General features: G+C 44.8%; 1 long non-coding RNA gene across 1 annotated transcript; it reads right to left on the reverse strand.

The window, feature by feature from the left end:
- Positions 1-2,837: 2,837 nt before the first annotated feature.
- LOC129394557 (uncharacterized) lies at positions 2,838-16,596 on the reverse strand. Its single transcript, XR_008621843.2, has 3 exons — positions 14,177-16,596; positions 13,812-13,977; positions 2,838-3,400 (listed from the first exon to the last, which is right to left on the reverse strand). It is a non-coding gene; the product is annotated as an uncharacterized LOC129394557 (long non-coding RNA).
- Positions 16,597-17,327: the final 731 nt, after the last annotated feature.

Here is a 17,327-nt window from a genome sequence, read left to right on the forward strand (position 1 = left end):
TAGAAGAGCAAAACCAATGGAGAGACATTTGTGCTCTTTGAAAGGTTCAATATTATTTACATATTGTCTCCACAAATTGCTGTGATTCAATGCAATCACTATCAATTTTTTTGTGGCAATTGCTTTTGTGGCAATTGACAAACTGAACTATTTATTTACATGGACCTGAAGAATCCAAAACAATTTTGAGAAAGAACAAAGTTGGAGAATGGATGCCACTGGATTTCAGACTTCCTATAAAGCTACAGGGATCAAGATCATCTGGTATCAGCATAAGGACAGACATAAAGATCAATGGAACAGAACTTGAAATTCCAGGATGCTCACGGTCTACAGTGTAAAATGCTGCACTTTAAGGCATCCCCCGAGAGCGATTTCTTTCTGTTAAGGACTCTCTCAAGTCTGGCCCACCCCCGGTTCTATCTTGTGCTGTCTGTCCATGGCTCCAATCCCTTCTCTGTTTTGAATCACATTAAGACAGTCATCTGGGGACCTGCTTCTTAGAAACTCTCTCCAGTGGCTGTAATGGAAACCTGGCAGTGATAAGAAGAGAAGCAAACTAGAAGGTAATTTGTACATAAATTGCAAGTGAAATTTATAGAGAAAGAATGTTTCCTCTAACACAACATTTTACGTTGCGTATTATGAAAATTTTCAAACATATGCGAAAGCACCAACAGTTCTCAGTCACCCTGCACCCTCCAGCACCCTTGGTCCTCAGTCCCACTGCCCTCCCCCCTCTAGCACCCTGGGTCCTCAGTCCCACTGCCCTCCCCTCTCCAGCACCCTCAGTCCTCAGTCCCGCTGCCCTCCCCCCTCTAGCACCCTGGGTCCTCAGTCCCACTGCCCTCCCCCCTCTAGCACACTCAGTCCTCAGTCCCGCTGCCCTCCCCCCTCCAGCACACTCAGTCCTCAGTCCCGCTGCCCTCCCCGCTCCAGCACCCTCGGTCCTCAGTCCCACTTCCCTCCCCTCTCCAGCACCCTTGGTCCTCAGTCCCGCTGCCCTCCTCCCTCTAGCACCCTGGGTCCTCAGTCCCGCTGCCCTCCCCTCTCCAGCACCCTCGGTCCTCAGTCCCACTTCCCTCCCCCCTCTAGCACACTCAGTCCTCAGTCCCGCTGCCCTCCCCCCTCCAGCACACTCAGTCCTCAGTCCTGCTGCCCTCCCCGCTCCAGCACCCTCGGTCCTCAGTCCCACTTCCCTCCCCTCTCCAGCACCCTTGGTCCTCAGTCCCGCTGCCCTCCCCCCTCTAGCACCCTGGGCCCTCAGTCCCACTGCCCTCCCCTCTCCAGCACCCTGGGTCCTCAGTCCCGCTGCCCTCCCCTCTCCAGCACCCTTGGTCCTCAGTCCCGCTGCCCTCCCCCCTCTAGCACCCTTGGTGCTCAGTCCCGCTGCCCTCCCCCCTCTAGCACCCTTGGTCCTCAGTCCCACTGCCCTCCCCTCTCCAGCACCCTCGGTCCTCAGTCCTACTACCCTCCCCCTCTAGCACCCTGGGTCCTCAGTCCCGCTGCCCTCCCCCCTCTAGCACCCTTGGTCCTCAGTCCCGCTGCCCTCCCCTCTCCAGCACCCTCGGTCCTCAGTCCCACTGCCCTCCCCCCTCTAGCACCCTGGGTCCTCAGTCCCGCTGCCCTCCCCTCTCCAGCACCCTCGGTCCTCAGTCCCACTGCCCTCCCCTCTCCAGCACCCTTGGTCCTCAGTCCCGCTGCCCTCCCCTCTCCAGCACCCTCGGTCCTCAGTCCCGCTGCCCTCCCCCCTCCAGCACCCTCGGTCCTCAGTCCCGCTGCCCTCCCCTCTCCAGCATCCTCGGTCCTCAGTCCCACCGCCCCCTCCAGCACCCTCGGTCTTTTGTCCTGCCGCCCCCTCCAGCACACTCGGTCCTCAGTCCTGCTGTCCTCCCCTCTCCAGCACCCTCAGTCCTCCATCCCACCACCCTCTCCAGCACCCTCGGTCCTCAGTCCTGCTGTCCTCCCCTCTCCAGCACCCTCAGTCCTCCATCCCACCACCCTCTCCAGCACCCTCGGTCCTCAGTCCTGCTGTCCTCCCCTCCCCAGCACCCTCAGTCCTCAGTCCCGCTGTCCCCTCCAGCACCCTCAGTCATCAGTCCCACTGCCCCCTCCCTCAGTCCTGCTGCCCTCTCCAGCACCCTCAGCCCTCAGTCCCGCCGCCCCCTCCAGCACCCTCAGTCCTCAGTCCCGCTGTCCCCTCCAGCACCCTCAGTCATCAGTCCCACTGCCCCCTCCCTCAGTCCTGCTGCCCTCTCCAGCACCCTCAGCCCTCAGTCCCGCCACCCCCTCCAGCACCCTCAGTCCTCAGTCCCGCTGCCCCCTCCAGCACCCTCAGTGCAGCACCATCTAATCTCGGTCATACCCACTAGTCCCTAAACCAGGTTACTTTGAAATAAATCTCAGGTATCATACTATTTCATCTCCAAATATTTCAGCATATATGTCTAAATGATAAGAATCTTCTTTAGGTAATATTCAAATAAGTCATCAGTTTTATGTTTTGGAATTATTTTTAAATAAACAGAAGAAACCCTCCCTTAAGTTGCATGGACAACCCACATTCAGCACTAAGCCTAGAGGTCTCCTTTAAAAGGCATTTTAAGACTCATCTGATGATTTAAAGTCAAATGAGTCCTATGCTTATTTTTCCAAAATATGTACTTTTTCCAGCTGCAAAGAATGCATTACAATACGCAATCGCAAATGGCCTGCTGCTGTATGGCCAGAACAAATGTGTTAGGAAAATAAATGTTAGAATGCATTAGTTTATTCACTTCCATGTAATGTACCGAGTAGACCTCAGGTGACAACTGTGCCACAGAAGAGTTGGGAGGTGCCAGAAGCTCTCTGGCTGCACCAGACAAAGGGAATTTTTAAAATTCCTTTTAAAAGTTGGGCTTAGAAACACGAATCAGACTCACCCTAAAATATGTTTTCTTCTCTTAATGCCAGACTTCTCATAACAATTTCATAAATTAAACCTGAGCTGTATGGGAAGGCTCAAACAGCAAAACATTCAACGCCATCTCTCCCTGCTATAATTTAAAACACACCTGGTGAAAATTCTAAGACAAAACGGGATCCTTCTAACTCGGAGTCGCTAGAGTTACCACCACAATCAAATGCACCCTAGAAGCTTCTGGCGGTGTGTGCGCGTGGGCTCAGGGCTCGTGACTCTCTGTTCCGGCCCACGCTTCTGACCGGTGATTAGAAAGCGGCACGTTCTATCCTCGGCCCTGTCAGCCCTGCAGGGCGCACCAGCTGCTGTCACGGGCCACAGAATCACAGATGCGGTCCTCACCCCTCGGGAGCGGCCTTCTCCTAGACAGCACACGAGCCATCTACGTTTTCCCGGTTGTCTTTTTCTTTCCAAAGTCCACATGTGCGCTACCACCTCCTTTAAAACACAAAAACAGAAAAGCAAAACGACGAAAAAGGTAGCAGTTCCCTTTAGCCACAGTGCAGCGCATTTGTTTTCATTATTCCTCCGTTTTACTGAGAGTAATGTGCCATCCAGACAAGCCCATGGGAGCGGTAAAAAGAGTCAGGGAATAGTCGATTGAGCTGGAACGGCCCCCATGCTCACGCACCTTATAGAGCAGATTCAACTGGCCTGTGTGTTAGGATGCACGGTGCAAACTGTTCTGACGGTAATCCATCATGGAATAGCATCTTCCATGCAGATGTACTTTTTGCTTATAGACACCTTGTCTTACGGAGCTCTCTCCCCACAATGACAAGATTCTGACAGTGGAGGCATCGCCTTCTCCGTGTCACATCAGCAGGGCCCCTCCACTCACGGGGACTTTCCCCATTCTGCTCTTTTTCTCTGCCTCATGTATCGAAATAAAAGCAACCGCAAGCACATGCCTCCTCTGGAATGCGTGCTCTGTCTCAAAACCCAGCCCAAAAGGAAGAAGAGGAGGAAGAGGAGGAGGAGGCGGAGGAAGAAACTGGTTTTCCCTGTTGGCCTATTTTATGCACACCGAAGAAAAATCGGTAAAAACACACCGAAGAAAAATCGGAGGGGATGTCTACTTATGGCAGTAAGGCAGGCCAGACACTTGGAAGGGTCCTCACCAACAAAACCATCCGATCCTGCCTGAGACTTGGTTTTCCTGCCAGTATTGGGCTTGAATGAAATAAGGGACTTCTTCAAGGCTCCCCTCGTGACCTGAATTCAGAGGAGGGAAATCCCATAATAAAATGGAAAAGGTGAGGTTGCCCTGGGAGGACTTGCCACATCAGAGCCACCTAAAGGTTGTCTGGGCCAGGAGGTGAGCTGGGGCTCCAGGCCCAGCAGAGGAGGCAAATGTGCTCCCCACTGGGGTCCCCAGTTTGAGCCAGTAGTAAACACCACCGGGTTCTCACAGAGTGACATCAGGCAAACCTGAGCTCACGGCCAAAGAGCAGCAAACACACGCAGAGGAACGCGTCCGTGAGCAAAAGTCAGCACGCACGACCCGAACACAAAACAGACTCAGACCCACAGAGGCACCAAAATTAGAGGTTAGAGCTGAAGAAAGTGTGCAGAATGCATAACAGAAAAACAGGGAGGCAAAAAATATTTGAAAGATTAAGAGGAAGAGATTATAGAATAAGGTCTAACGAATATCTATTCATAGTTCTAGGAAGTGAGACCAAAAAGGAAGAGGGAAAAATGATTAATTAAAGAGATGATGCTTGAAAACCTGCAAGAATTTATGAGAGTCGTGAATACACAATAAATTCCAAACAGAGTAAATAAAAAGAAATCCACCCATAGACACATGCAAGAAATCCACCCATAGACACTTCCATTGACATGCAAGAAAATGTCAGAACACTGAGGCCAGGCACGGTGGCTCACGCCTGTACTCCCAGCATTTCGGGAGGCTAAGGCGGGTGGATCACCTGAGGTCAAGGGTTTGAGACCAGCCTGGCCACCATGGTGAAACCTTGTCTGTGCTAAAAATACAAAAATTAGCTGGGCATGGTCGCGGGCACCTGTAATCCCAGCTACCTGGGAGGCTGAGGCAGGAGGCTGAGGTTGCAGTGAGCCAAGATCGCTCCATTGCACTCCAGTCTGGGCGACAAGAGCGAAAACTCCATCTCAAAAAAGAAAAAAAAAAATTCAGGGCACCGAAGACAAACAGAAGACAGATCACCTATAAAGCCAACAATAAGACTAACAGATTTTATTTTCTTCTTTTTTTTTTTGTTTTGGTTTTATTCAAGACAGAGTCTTGCTCTGTCACCCAGGTTGGAGTCCAGTGGCACAGTCTTGGCTCACTGCAAGCTCCACCTCACAGGTTCAAGCCATTCTCATGCCTTGGCCTCCCGAGTAGCTAGGATTACAGGAGTGTGCCATTATGCCTGGCTAATTTTTGTATTTTCGGTAGAGACAGGATTTCACCATGTCGGCCAGGCTGGTCTTGAACTCCTGACCTCAGGTGATCCACCCTCCTTGGCCTCCCAAAATGTTGGGATTACAGGCGTGAGCCACTGTGCCATGCCCAGATTTTCGACAGCAAAAATAGAAACTGGAATCCAGTGGAATCATGTCTTCTAAAAACAAATTGTCATTCTACTGCTGTCTACCCAAACCGTCTTTCCACAATGAGAGCAAATAAAACATTCTCAAAGAAACAGAAACTGAGAGTTAAACTCCAATAAAACTTTCCTAAAGGAGTTCTAAAGAATGTGCTCTAAACAGGGGGAAACTAATCCCATAAGGGCATGATAGACTTATGCATAACATATCGTGTGGTGTGTAGCATGTATTATGCAGCGTGTATTACGTAGCGTGTATTACGCAGCATTACGTAGCGTGTATTACGTAGCGTGCATTACGTAGCGTGTATTATGTAGCGTGTATTACACAGTGCGTATTACGCAGCGTGTATTACGTAGCGTGTATTACGTAGCGTGTATTACGTATAGATTACATATTCTATAACTATTTTAGATGTCTGTTAGATATGCATTGTTTTAGTAGAACCAGTTCCTTTACATTGAGATAGATCTTTTTCCTAATAAATTGTTACTTTAAAAAAGGAAGTTATAAAATATCAGATGAAATGACAAACAAATAAATTGTTAAATCTAAACAAACACTGTCTATAAGATAATAACCACAATATCTAACTTAGGAGTTTTAAAAGTTATAGAGCTAAAATATTGAACAATGTTAGTTTGAAAGTCTGGAGAAGAGTGTTCTAAGGTTTATGTTGTTGAGAAGGAAACTGAAGTATTAAACTTAAATTTATTATGTTAGAAATGCAAAGTAAAATTTCAATGGCAATCACCAAAAGAACAACAATGAAGTGAACACAAATTTTTAAAATAGACAAAAAAGCAGATCTCCATAGATTCCCAAAGGAAAAATGTGTAACAGAGGAGAAAAAATACATACACACACACACATAGAGAGAGAGAGAGAGACAGAGAGAGGGAGGGAAGACACACACACACAAGCAAAGTTGATAAAACCGCAGGCGAAATTGGCAAATGCACTTTCAAAGTGAGAGATTTTGACACATCTCTTTAGACTACTGCTTTTTCAATTAGAATAAAAGTAAACATATAGTAAATTTGAATAACACATTCAACAAGCTTAATTTATTAGATAGACATAGAATGCGGAACCAAATCAGAAAATAATACACATTCCTTTGAAGCAAATATTAACCATATACTACTGGGCTTTATGCTAACTGCATTAAATTTCAGAATAATAGTATCATACATTTTATGTTATCTAACCATAGTGCAATTAATTTAGAAATCAACAATACAAAGATAAAGAAATTTCCTATACATTTGGAAATTTTAAGATGTACTTTGAACTAACTCCTTCATCAAAGAAAAAGATTGCGATAGAAATAAAGCCATACTTGAATGATTGACTATTTTGAAACTTGTGAGAGGAAGCAAAAGTGAGATCTAGTAGGGCATTTATAGCTCTGAGATTTGATTCAAATGAACACAGGCTTAAAATTAATGAGCTAAACATCCAATTTAAGATGATGAAAAAGAACAATAATGAATCCAAAGAAATTGGCAAATTCCTAGAAAATATAATTTCCAAAAGTGAAACATCTCATTTTGAGATGAGACAGGTCTAAACAGACATTTAACTATGAAAGAAATCTAATCAGTAAATTAAAATTTTCCCACAAAGAAATACCAAGACAAGAAAGGCTTAAAGTTATATCAAACATTTAAAAAAGGTCATCCCACACTTATAAAAATGCTTTCAAAAATGGAATTAGAGACAGAAAAGAGGAAAGCTTCCCAACTCATTCTATAAGCCCAATACACCTTTGATTTCCAATTCAGCAAGGATAACACAAGAGAGGAACACAGCGTTTCTCACTTGTAAACATGGCCATAAAAAGGTTAAGTCAAATATTAGCTAACTACAAATCTACTTATGGAATTGGGTTTATCCCAGAAATGCATAACTGAATCTGGTTTTAGAAACAGAATAATGTATACATTACACATATGCAAATATATGTATTTCCCTGTCTTAACAAAATGAAAGAGAAAAACCATATGGTCCTCTCAACAGAGGCAGACAACCATTTGATATTATTCTAAAACAGTCATAAAAATCTTTTAGAAGACTAGGGATGAACTGAAGTTTCTTTAACCTGAGAAAAGACAGGCCAGAAAAACCCTTAGCATAAATCTTTCCTGATGGAGAAATGTCGGAAACATTCCCTTTACCATCTGGAATAAGACGAGGAGACCCACTATAACTGATTCTGTTAATCACTGCACTATGGGGCTAAACTACCACAGCAATGCAAGAAAAGAAAGAAAAGCTACAAAACTTGGAAGGGAAGCATAAAACAATCATCATTTATAAATGATATGTGTTTTTACCGCAGAAACTGCAAATAATCTACCGATATACTATTAGAAATAAAAGATCTTAGTAAGGTGAGTGCGTGGCGCCAGTTCATGAAAATCCACTGCAGTTCTGTAAGCCAGCAGCAATCAGCCGGAAAACGGCAGTTTTTAAAAAGCTATCGTGTGCAATAGCAACAGAAAATAAAGTAACCAGGAATAAATACAAAACAAAAATGAGCAAGTGCTATATGGAGAAAATCATAAAACCTTATTGGAGGACTTTGAAATGGACCTAAGCAAGTGAAATGGTAGACCAAGTTGACAGATGGGAAAATTCAAATCACAAAACTGCCAGTTCTCCTCAGAGCGACTTAGATTCCACACAGCCCTGTTAAGGCCCTAACAGGTTTTATCAATAAACTTGACACATTAATTCTACAAGTTATGAAACAACAAATACCAAGAACAGCCACAAAACTTCTGAAGAAACTTCTAAAGAATCGTGGGGCCCTGGCCCTCCCAGATGTCATGACTTACGGAGCTCTAGCAATTCCAACAGCGCAGTAGAAGCCAGAATAGAAAATCTGGCCTGGCCGGTGCGTGGCTCATGCCTGTCATCCCAGCACTGTGGGAGGCCAAGGTGGGCAGATCACCTGAGGTCAGGAGTTCGAGACCAGCCTGGCCAACATGGTGAAACCCCGTCTCTACTAAAAAATACAAAAAAATTAGCCAGGCTTGGTGGCACATGCCTGTAATCCCAGCTACTCGGGAGGCTGAGGCAGGAGAATCACTTGAATGAGGGAGGCAGAGGTTGCAGTGAACTGAGATCACGCCACTGCACTCCAGCCTGGGCAACAAAGCAAGACCCTGTCTCAAAAAAAAACAAACAAACAAACAGAGACTGGTATATATCAGAGATGACATCACAGATCAATGAGAACAGAAGTTTTTCAATATATAGTGCTGGGACAATTGGTTATTCATATGGAAAATGAATTGGATTCCTGCCTTACATCATATATGAAACATTCATTTCTTATTAAGTAAATGGTTAGCTGTGAAGGGCAAATTTCATACATTTTAAAAGTATAAAAGGAAGATATCTTTAAAATCCTCATGTTAGGGAAGGCATTCTTAAAATTAACAGCTTCTGTTCTTCAAAGTATCTCAGAAAGAAAATGAAAAAGACAAACACAAAATTGGTAGACAACATGAGTAACATATAAACAATAAAATAGTTTCCTTCAGAAGCCACAGGGAACTACTACAATCAGTAATAAAAAGACAAACACCCCAACAGAAAAATGAGCAACAAACATGAACAGGCATTTCACAGGGAAAAAAACTCAAATGGCAGATAAAAAATAGAAAAATAAGCTAAACCATATGGTCATTAGGAGACTGACAATCAGAACTACACGTTTTCATTTTAACACAGGTTTTTACCTGGCATGGCAGAGACCAAGTTGGATAACATAGACTTGTTGAGGATGTGGATGGAAAGTAACTCCTTTGTTGCTGGTGGGATTATAAATTAAAACAACCATTTCAAAAAATTGGTTGTCACTTCATTCATCTGAACATTTGCACACTCTATGATTCTGCAGTCCCCTCCACACACACACCCTCCTCCACACCCACACCCTCCGGAGGCTTTAACTCAGGTGCACCAAGAATCATACAGAATGTTCGCTGCAGTACTTCCCATGAAAGCAACTAAATGTCCATGTATAAAGACTCAGGAACACATTCTGTTACACCAAATGTCTGTGTATAAAGATGGCATGAACACGTTCTGTTACAGCCACATAATAGGATATTATACAGCAATCCCAATCAACAAACCACAGCCAAACAAAATCATTTGGAGGAAGATGCAGATACACAATGATTAGTGCAACAACCATCACTGAAGAATATATATGATGCTATTTTTATAAACCTCAGAAACAAGCCAAACTAAACAATATCTTTGTATGTGTATATATATATCTTTGTATATGTGTGTGTGTGTGTATATATATATCTTTGTATATGTGTGTGTGTATATATATATACTCATGCAATAAAACACCGTAGAAAAGGAACATGATCAACACCAGGTTGAGGTTGGTGGATCTGCTGGTGGGGAAGCAAAGGGCAGAGTGGGATGGGGAGCTCTCCAGCGGTGGTTGTGATGTTGGTGACACCCTGGATTTCAGGTCAGCTGATGGGCTCATTGTAGGGTTAGGCTTCATAGCTCACCCGATATGTTACACACAGTCTGCTCTGTACTGTATGGGGAGCCTGGAAGCTGGAAACCCTGGAGAAAAGTGGCCACACTCAGCACCTGGCCAGGCCTGAGGACCCGGGGCTGTGAAAGAAGCTAGGCCAGGGAGCCTGTGAGGGATGGCAGGATGGAGATGGCGGCCAAGGAAACAGAGGCGGGGGTCAGAGAACACGGGGGTTCCACACTCCTCCTTGAGAGGTCTGAGTCCAGGAGGGCTTTGTGATACTCAGAAAAAGGAGGCGAGGTAAATGACAATGGCAGTCCTCTGACTCCGGACTGCGTTGTTCAGTTGGCCTGATCCCAAGTGAAACAGCATTGCCATCCACCGTGCCCTTGGTCCACAGAAGAGCGGCAGGTGTAGCTGCTCCGCAGGCCAGTGGGAGGGTGGGATGTCTGCGTGGGGATGACCAGACAGGGCCGCCCTGGTCTCAGCTGCAGAGCCTCCTGGCCCAGACCTCGCCCTGCACCGAGAAGGCCGGCAAGACTGCACTCCCTGCTGCTCTGTCCACAAAAGGTTGGCAGGGAACTCCCGCTGAGACAGAAGAGACCTGCTTTTGTTTTGCCCCAGCCTGCAGTGGCTCCAAGTTATGCCAAAATGAAACCACGTCAGTCACAGCGAGCCCACAGGTCGGCGCCAGCAGCTTCTTTCACTCGTGAAAGCAGCAAGGCCAGCAGAGGTGATACCCTGGGAGGATTGAGTCTTCCTTCCAGCAGGACACTTTAATGCCCTGGGCCTGATGCACCGATTCTTACCCGGTGCTTTTCGCTGGCGTCCTTGCCATTTTCCCCCAGCAACGTGCATCCCAGCTGCATCTCAGGAGAGATGGAGGAAGCTTCCTTCTCACGCGCATCCCAGCTGCGGCCCAGGTGAGGTGGAGGAAGGCCCTGCTCATGTTGCCCTCACCACTGCCTGCTGAGGGAGCGAGTTTCTGGGAGTGATATCTTGAGCCTCCTCCGCTTGATCTCCTGGGAGGGCTCATCCGTTCAGGTCCACAGGACATTTTAAAGAGCTCCCTGTGTGATCGTGAGGTATATTGAAGTTTAAGAACCACTACTTCAGGAGGTTTGTGCTATTATAAGGCCAATATTCTGCTCTATTTTATGTTCTATAAATGTGAATTTTATACTTTGGATTTTCTAAAAGAAGGACATGTGTTCTTATGTTGTTTATCAATATACTAAAAATATTACAATAAAAACAACACGTGGAAATGGCTGCTTTAAATGTCTAAGATGCTCACCCCAACAAACCGGCAACGGCTACTGCTGCAGTTCCAAACCACGGCAATAAAGTGAGTATCACAATAAAGCAAGTCACATGCATCGTTCTGGTTTCCTGGTGCTTTATAAAATTATGTTTACACTATACTGTAGTCTTATTCACTGTGAAATACCATTATGTCTTAAAAAATGCACATGCCTTAATTGAAAACTAATTTTTTGCTAAAAAATGACGACCGTCTGCCCCTTCAGTGAGTCCGAATCTCTTGCTGCTGGAGGGTCTTACCTCAATGCTGACGGCTGCTGACTGATCAGGGTGGTGGCAGCTGACGGCTGGGGTGGCTGTGGCAATTTTTAAAAATAGGACAGCAGCGAACTTCATCGTGTTGATCAACTCTTGCTTTCACGAGAGTGTGATGCCGATGGACAGCGTTTTACCCACAGCAGAGCTTTGTTCAGAATCAGTTAATCTGCTCACACCCTGCCACTGCTTTATCAACTCGTTTACGGAATATTCTAAATTCTTTGTTTCATTTCAACAATCTTCACCGTGTCTTCATCAGGAGCAGATTTCATCTCAAGAAACCACCTTCTTTGCTCGTCCAGAAGCAGCAGCCCCTCGTCCATCCAAGTTTCATCCTGAGATTGCAGCAGTTCAGTCCCATCTTCAGGCCCCGTCTAATCGTCTAATTCTAGTTCTCTTGCTATTTCCACCACATCTGAAGTTATTTCCCCCACTAAAGCCTCAAACTCCCCCAAAGTTATCCCTGAGGGCTGGAATCAACTTCTTCTAAACGCCTGTTAATGTTGATATTTTGATGTCCTCCCATAAATCATGAATGTTCCTAATGGCATGTAAAATGATGAATTCCTTTCAGAAGGTTTTCAATTGACTTTGCCTAGATTCATCAGAGGAATAAACTATAGCCTTAGAAAACGTATTTCTGAAATAATAAGACTTGAAAGTCAGAATCATTCTGGATCCTTGGGCTGCGGGGTGGATGTGGTGTCAGCAGCATGAAAACAACATTCCTCTCCTGTACGTCTCCATCAGAGCTCTTGGGTGACCATGAGCAGGAATTTTTCTGAAAAGAATCTCTCTTTCTGAGCAACAGGTCTCAAGAGTGGACTTAGAACAGGCGGTAAGCCATGCTGTGGACAGAAGTGCTGTCATCCAGGCTTCGTTGTTCCGCGGATGGAGCACAGGCAGAGGAGATTTAGCATCATTCTTAAGGGCCCTGGGATTTTCAGAATGGCAAGTGAGCACTGGCTTCAACATTAGCCCCTAACAAGGGGGTCAGCCTGTACTTTGAAGCTTTGAAGCCAGGCGCTGACTTCTCCTCGCCACCTATGAAAGTCCTAGACGGCATCTTCTTCCGATAGAAGGCTGTTTATCTGCATTCAAAATCTGTTGTTTAGTGCAGCCTCCTTCATCAGTGGTCTCAGCTGGGTCTCCTAGGGAACGTGCTGCAGCTTCTCCACCAGCAGCTGAGGCTTCACCTTCACTTTTATGTTACAGAAACGGCTTCTTTCCTTCAACCTCATGAATGAACTTCTGCTGGTTTCCAACCTTTCTTCTTTCTGAAGAAAGTGGAGAGAGGCAGCTTCCTCGCCTCTCCAGCCTTCATGGAGTTGAAGGGAGTTAAGGCCTCCATCTAGATGAGGCTGTGGCTTCAGGGAGTATCATGGCTGGTTTGATGTTCTATCTAAACCACTGAAATTTTCTCTGTATTAGCAATAAGGCTGTTTTACTTTCTTATCGTTTGTGTTCACTGGAGTCGCACTTTTAATCTCCTTCAAGAACTTGTCCTTTGCATTCACAATTAGGCTAACCATTTGGTGTAAGAAGCCTAGCTTTTGGCCTATCTCGGCTTCTGATGTGCCTTCCTCACCAAGCTTAATCATTTCTAGCTTTTGATTTAAAGTGAGGTACCTGGAACTCTTCCTTTCAGTGAAATGTGTAGAGGACATTGTAAGGTTATTAACTGGCCAGATTTTAATATTGTTCTGTCTGAAGGAATAGGGAGGCTGAGGACAGGAGAGAGACGGGAACGCCGGGTCAGGGGAGCTGTCAGAACACAATTAATTTTGGTGTCTCACGTGGGCAGTTACGGTGCTCCAAAACAATTGCAGTAGTAACATCAAAGATCACTGATGACAGATCACCATAGGTGATAAAAATGAAAAAGTTTGGACTGTGAGGATTACCAAAATGTGACACAGAGACACGAAGTGGGCAGGAGCTGTTGGGAAAACGGTGCCAACCGACTTGCTCAAGGCAGAGTTGCCACAAATTCAATTTGTGCAAAATGCAGTATCTTTGTCATTGACAATATGACAAAATGCATATTGTCAAATGCATTTGACAATAAAGTCAAATGCAATAAGATGCCTGTGTATGGCAACCAGTTTGAGAACTATTTCACGGCGCACTGGTAACCAACTGTACTTAGAAGCTGCCGGTTTTGACAGAGCTCACCTGTGAAGTCGTGATGGCTGCCTCGCCGGGGCCCAGGACCTGGGCGTGGCCGGGAGCTCCCTCTGGGGGTCTTTCTTGGGCTCCAGGACCTGCAGAGTGTGAGTTGCAGTTCGGTGGACAAGCACGGCCAGGACAGATTGTGCTCCTGGGGACTGGGCGCCTTCCCCTAGAAAATCAGTGATGTAGGAAACAGCTGCATTAGTTGTGAGTGACCTCAGCGAGCGTGGTTCTCAGCAGTCCTGTGAGAGGCAATGCTACCCTCCCATTTATATTTTTAAAAAGAATAACCTGGTGGGGCTTTTAAGCTTTTGGGATAAAATAAAACAGGAAAAGAAACAGCTTTTCTTGATAAGACCGATACATACCCCAGGTCTTCCTCCCTGAAAGCGTGACCATTGTTGAGAGGTTGAAAGAGAATGGCCTGCACCACATCCGATGACTGTTCAGCTTCCCTCCTTCCTGTAAAAGCTTCCACGGCATTTGGCGAGACTCCTCCACGTGCTATCCCGTCCTTTCACTCAGTGAAAATGAGTGAAAATGGCTGGGAACGGAGGCTCATGCCTGTAATCCCTGCACTTTGGGGGGCCAAGGGGGGTGGATCTCCTGAGGTCAGGAGTTCGAGACCAGACTGGCCAACATGGTGAAACCCCGTCTTTACTAAAAATACAAAAATTAGCTGGGCATGGTGGTGCACACCTGGGTGTAATCCCAGCTACTCAGGAGACTGAGGCAGGAGACTCACTTGAATCCGGGAGGCAGAGGTTGCAGTGAGCCAAGATCACGCCAGTGCACTCCAGCCTGAGTGACAAGAGAGAGACTCCATTTCAAAAAAAAGAAAAAAAACTCAAAAACCTAGTTGTAAAATGTAAATTTGAAGGCACCTGTAGTATTGTAACGTAGACTGTTTCTCACAGGTTAATTTTGGTGGAGGCATAAAAGTCATTAGAATCAAAATGAAGGCACTTGTGTTAGAAAAACAAACAAACAAAAAGCCCCCACGAATGGAGCCAGTGAACGCCGTGAAGGGAGGGTTCCCACATCCATCGAATAACAAAAAATATGATAGAAGACGCTGCAAAACCCAAAACCTTGCACAAAGACCAGCACAACCTTACACAAAAAATACTTCTGCAAGGATGTCTGCCCAGCACCTGCCTGTCCAACCTTGGACTGGCATCACCCTTGCTATTGATCTTTGTAGCCCGGGATAATTCTTTCAAACTAATTCTGTCATCCTCCGAATTTTCCCTTTAGAACCCTTTGTCTTCCTTTACCCGAATATGCACGTAATTTACTGTGGCATGTGTATTCCCATTTCAATGCTCTATTCTTGAATAAGTTACTTCTTCTTTGAGTGAGCCTCTCTCTGTTACTTCGACTGATACATACGGTGTCAGAAATGGGACCAGGAAAATATCACCATCGGAAGAAATCATTTTTACTCCCATTTTTTGGAGCCGTTGTGCAGTATTTACTCCAGCTGTTTGAGCTCTTCATTTCCACAGCTTGATTTTTCACCCTGGCAAGTCCTTTCTCAGGCTGAGCCTTTCTCTTTGTGCTGGAGGCTTTTTGATGCTACTCAGAATGTGACTTGGATGAGGCCGCTTTGATAAAGGACCACACATCCAGCCCGAGATGATGAACAGCCTTTTTGTCTTTTCTGCTAAGTCCTTTCTGGTACAAAGGCATAAATCTTTCTGGGTTGAATGCTCTGATTTGTACAGAATTAACATTCTCTCTGTAAGGCATGTGTTTACTTGTGAATTCACTTTTGGTCTGCATGCCTGGTTTAACATTTTGTTCTATGTGGACACCTAGGTTAAAATTTTTGTGAACACTCTTACCTTGGTTCCTTTTGACTTGATTTGAGTCTTTCCCCTTGATGGTTTTTAAAAATCTTCTGAGAACAAAAATAAACATTCTAAATGGTGAGTGCAGAATTGCTAACTAAAGGCCATCAGGGCAGCCACCGCCATCTCAAACATGGTCTATACTCCTGACATTCCCTGGCTGGATTTGCAGATTTTCTTTGCTCTCAAGAGATTAATAAGAATTGAATGAGATTCTAAAACATTAAGGTATGCCCGGTGTGCTGGGATTCCAGCCAGTTACATATTGTGGCCCATTCTCATGCACATTTTTTAAGTGATTGGCAAAATGACACCAAGGAAAATTCAGAGCTCAATGGCCATTATTTGAACTCTCTAAAAAAGCAACCCTCTCAAAAAAACAACCTTGGGGCGATAGAGTTAACATGGAGTCTTCTAAGGTCTGTATCTCTCCCCCAACTTTTTTTTTTTTTTTTTTTTTTGCCTATTTTGAATTTTCTGACTCTTCTGCTGGGTTGAGATGAAACTCACTGCTTATGGTAGCCAAGATTTTTTCAAAGTCTTAAAGGGCTTTCAAATTAACGGCTTTAGAAATTCCAACAGCTCCATGGTAACCAACAACCTAGACACCTTTTAGAGACATCAATTTAGGTTTGACTGACTAACAATTGCTTATGGTGATGGAGCACTAAATTGAAAAATTAATAATCTAAAAGAAAAAGAACTACATATTCATAAATGTTTATAAAAGTTAGGCTCTCAGATTACAGAGGTCAAAAGCTGGAGCACAGAGCAATAATGTAAGGTATCTCTGTCCAGCATAAAAATTGTATTACTTTTTCTGCCATGCAGAGTCCAAAAGGAAAAAGCCAAAAACAAAATAAAACCAAAACCCTGCTGCAATGCTTCCTGCCCACATCTCTAACCAAGCAAACAAGACCAGCAACCAAAAGACATTTGCTGCTAGTTCAAGTCTTCTTGGAGATTCTTATACAATGCAGTCAATCCTAGCTAAAATGTTTTTTTTCTTTTATAGATAGATATAGATCTAGATACACATACAGATACAGATATATAAATATAGATATAGATATAGATATAGATATAGATATAGATATAGATAGATATAGATATATAGATACAGGGTCTTGCTCTGTCACCCAGCCTAGAGTATGGTGTTACAATCATGGCTCACTGCAGTCTTGACCTCCCGGGCTCAAGTGATCCTCCTGCCTCAGCTTCCCAAGTAGGTGGGACTACAGACATGCACCACCAGACATGACTAGTTTTGTTGTCGTTTTATAGAGATGGGGTTTCAATCTATTGCCCAGGCTGGTATAGAACTCCTGAGCTCAAGTAATTCACCTGCCTCAGACTCCAAAAGGGTTTGGATTACAGGCACAAGCCACCATGCCTGGCCCACCTAGCTAAAATGTAAACAGTTGAAAATTTAGCCCTAACCTCATTTGAAAATGAAAAAAAAAAAAAGAAAGAAGTGGGTGGGGGTAGAAATGGCATTTTTCATTTATATTTTTAAACTGCATGGAAACTGTTTACCCAAAATTTTGGTCCAGAGCCTTCATTAGATTTCCTACCAGGGTAAGTAGCACACAACCAAAAATCTTGGTCCCCTATTGTATCAGTCCATTCTCGCACTGCTATAAAGATACTACCTGAGACTGGGTAA

This window comes from Pan paniscus, chromosome 17, assembly GCF_029289425.2.
Source record: "Pan paniscus chromosome 17, NHGRI_mPanPan1-v2.0_pri, whole genome shotgun sequence".
Classification (NCBI taxonomy): domain Eukaryota; kingdom Metazoa; phylum Chordata; class Mammalia; order Primates; family Hominidae; genus Pan; species Pan paniscus.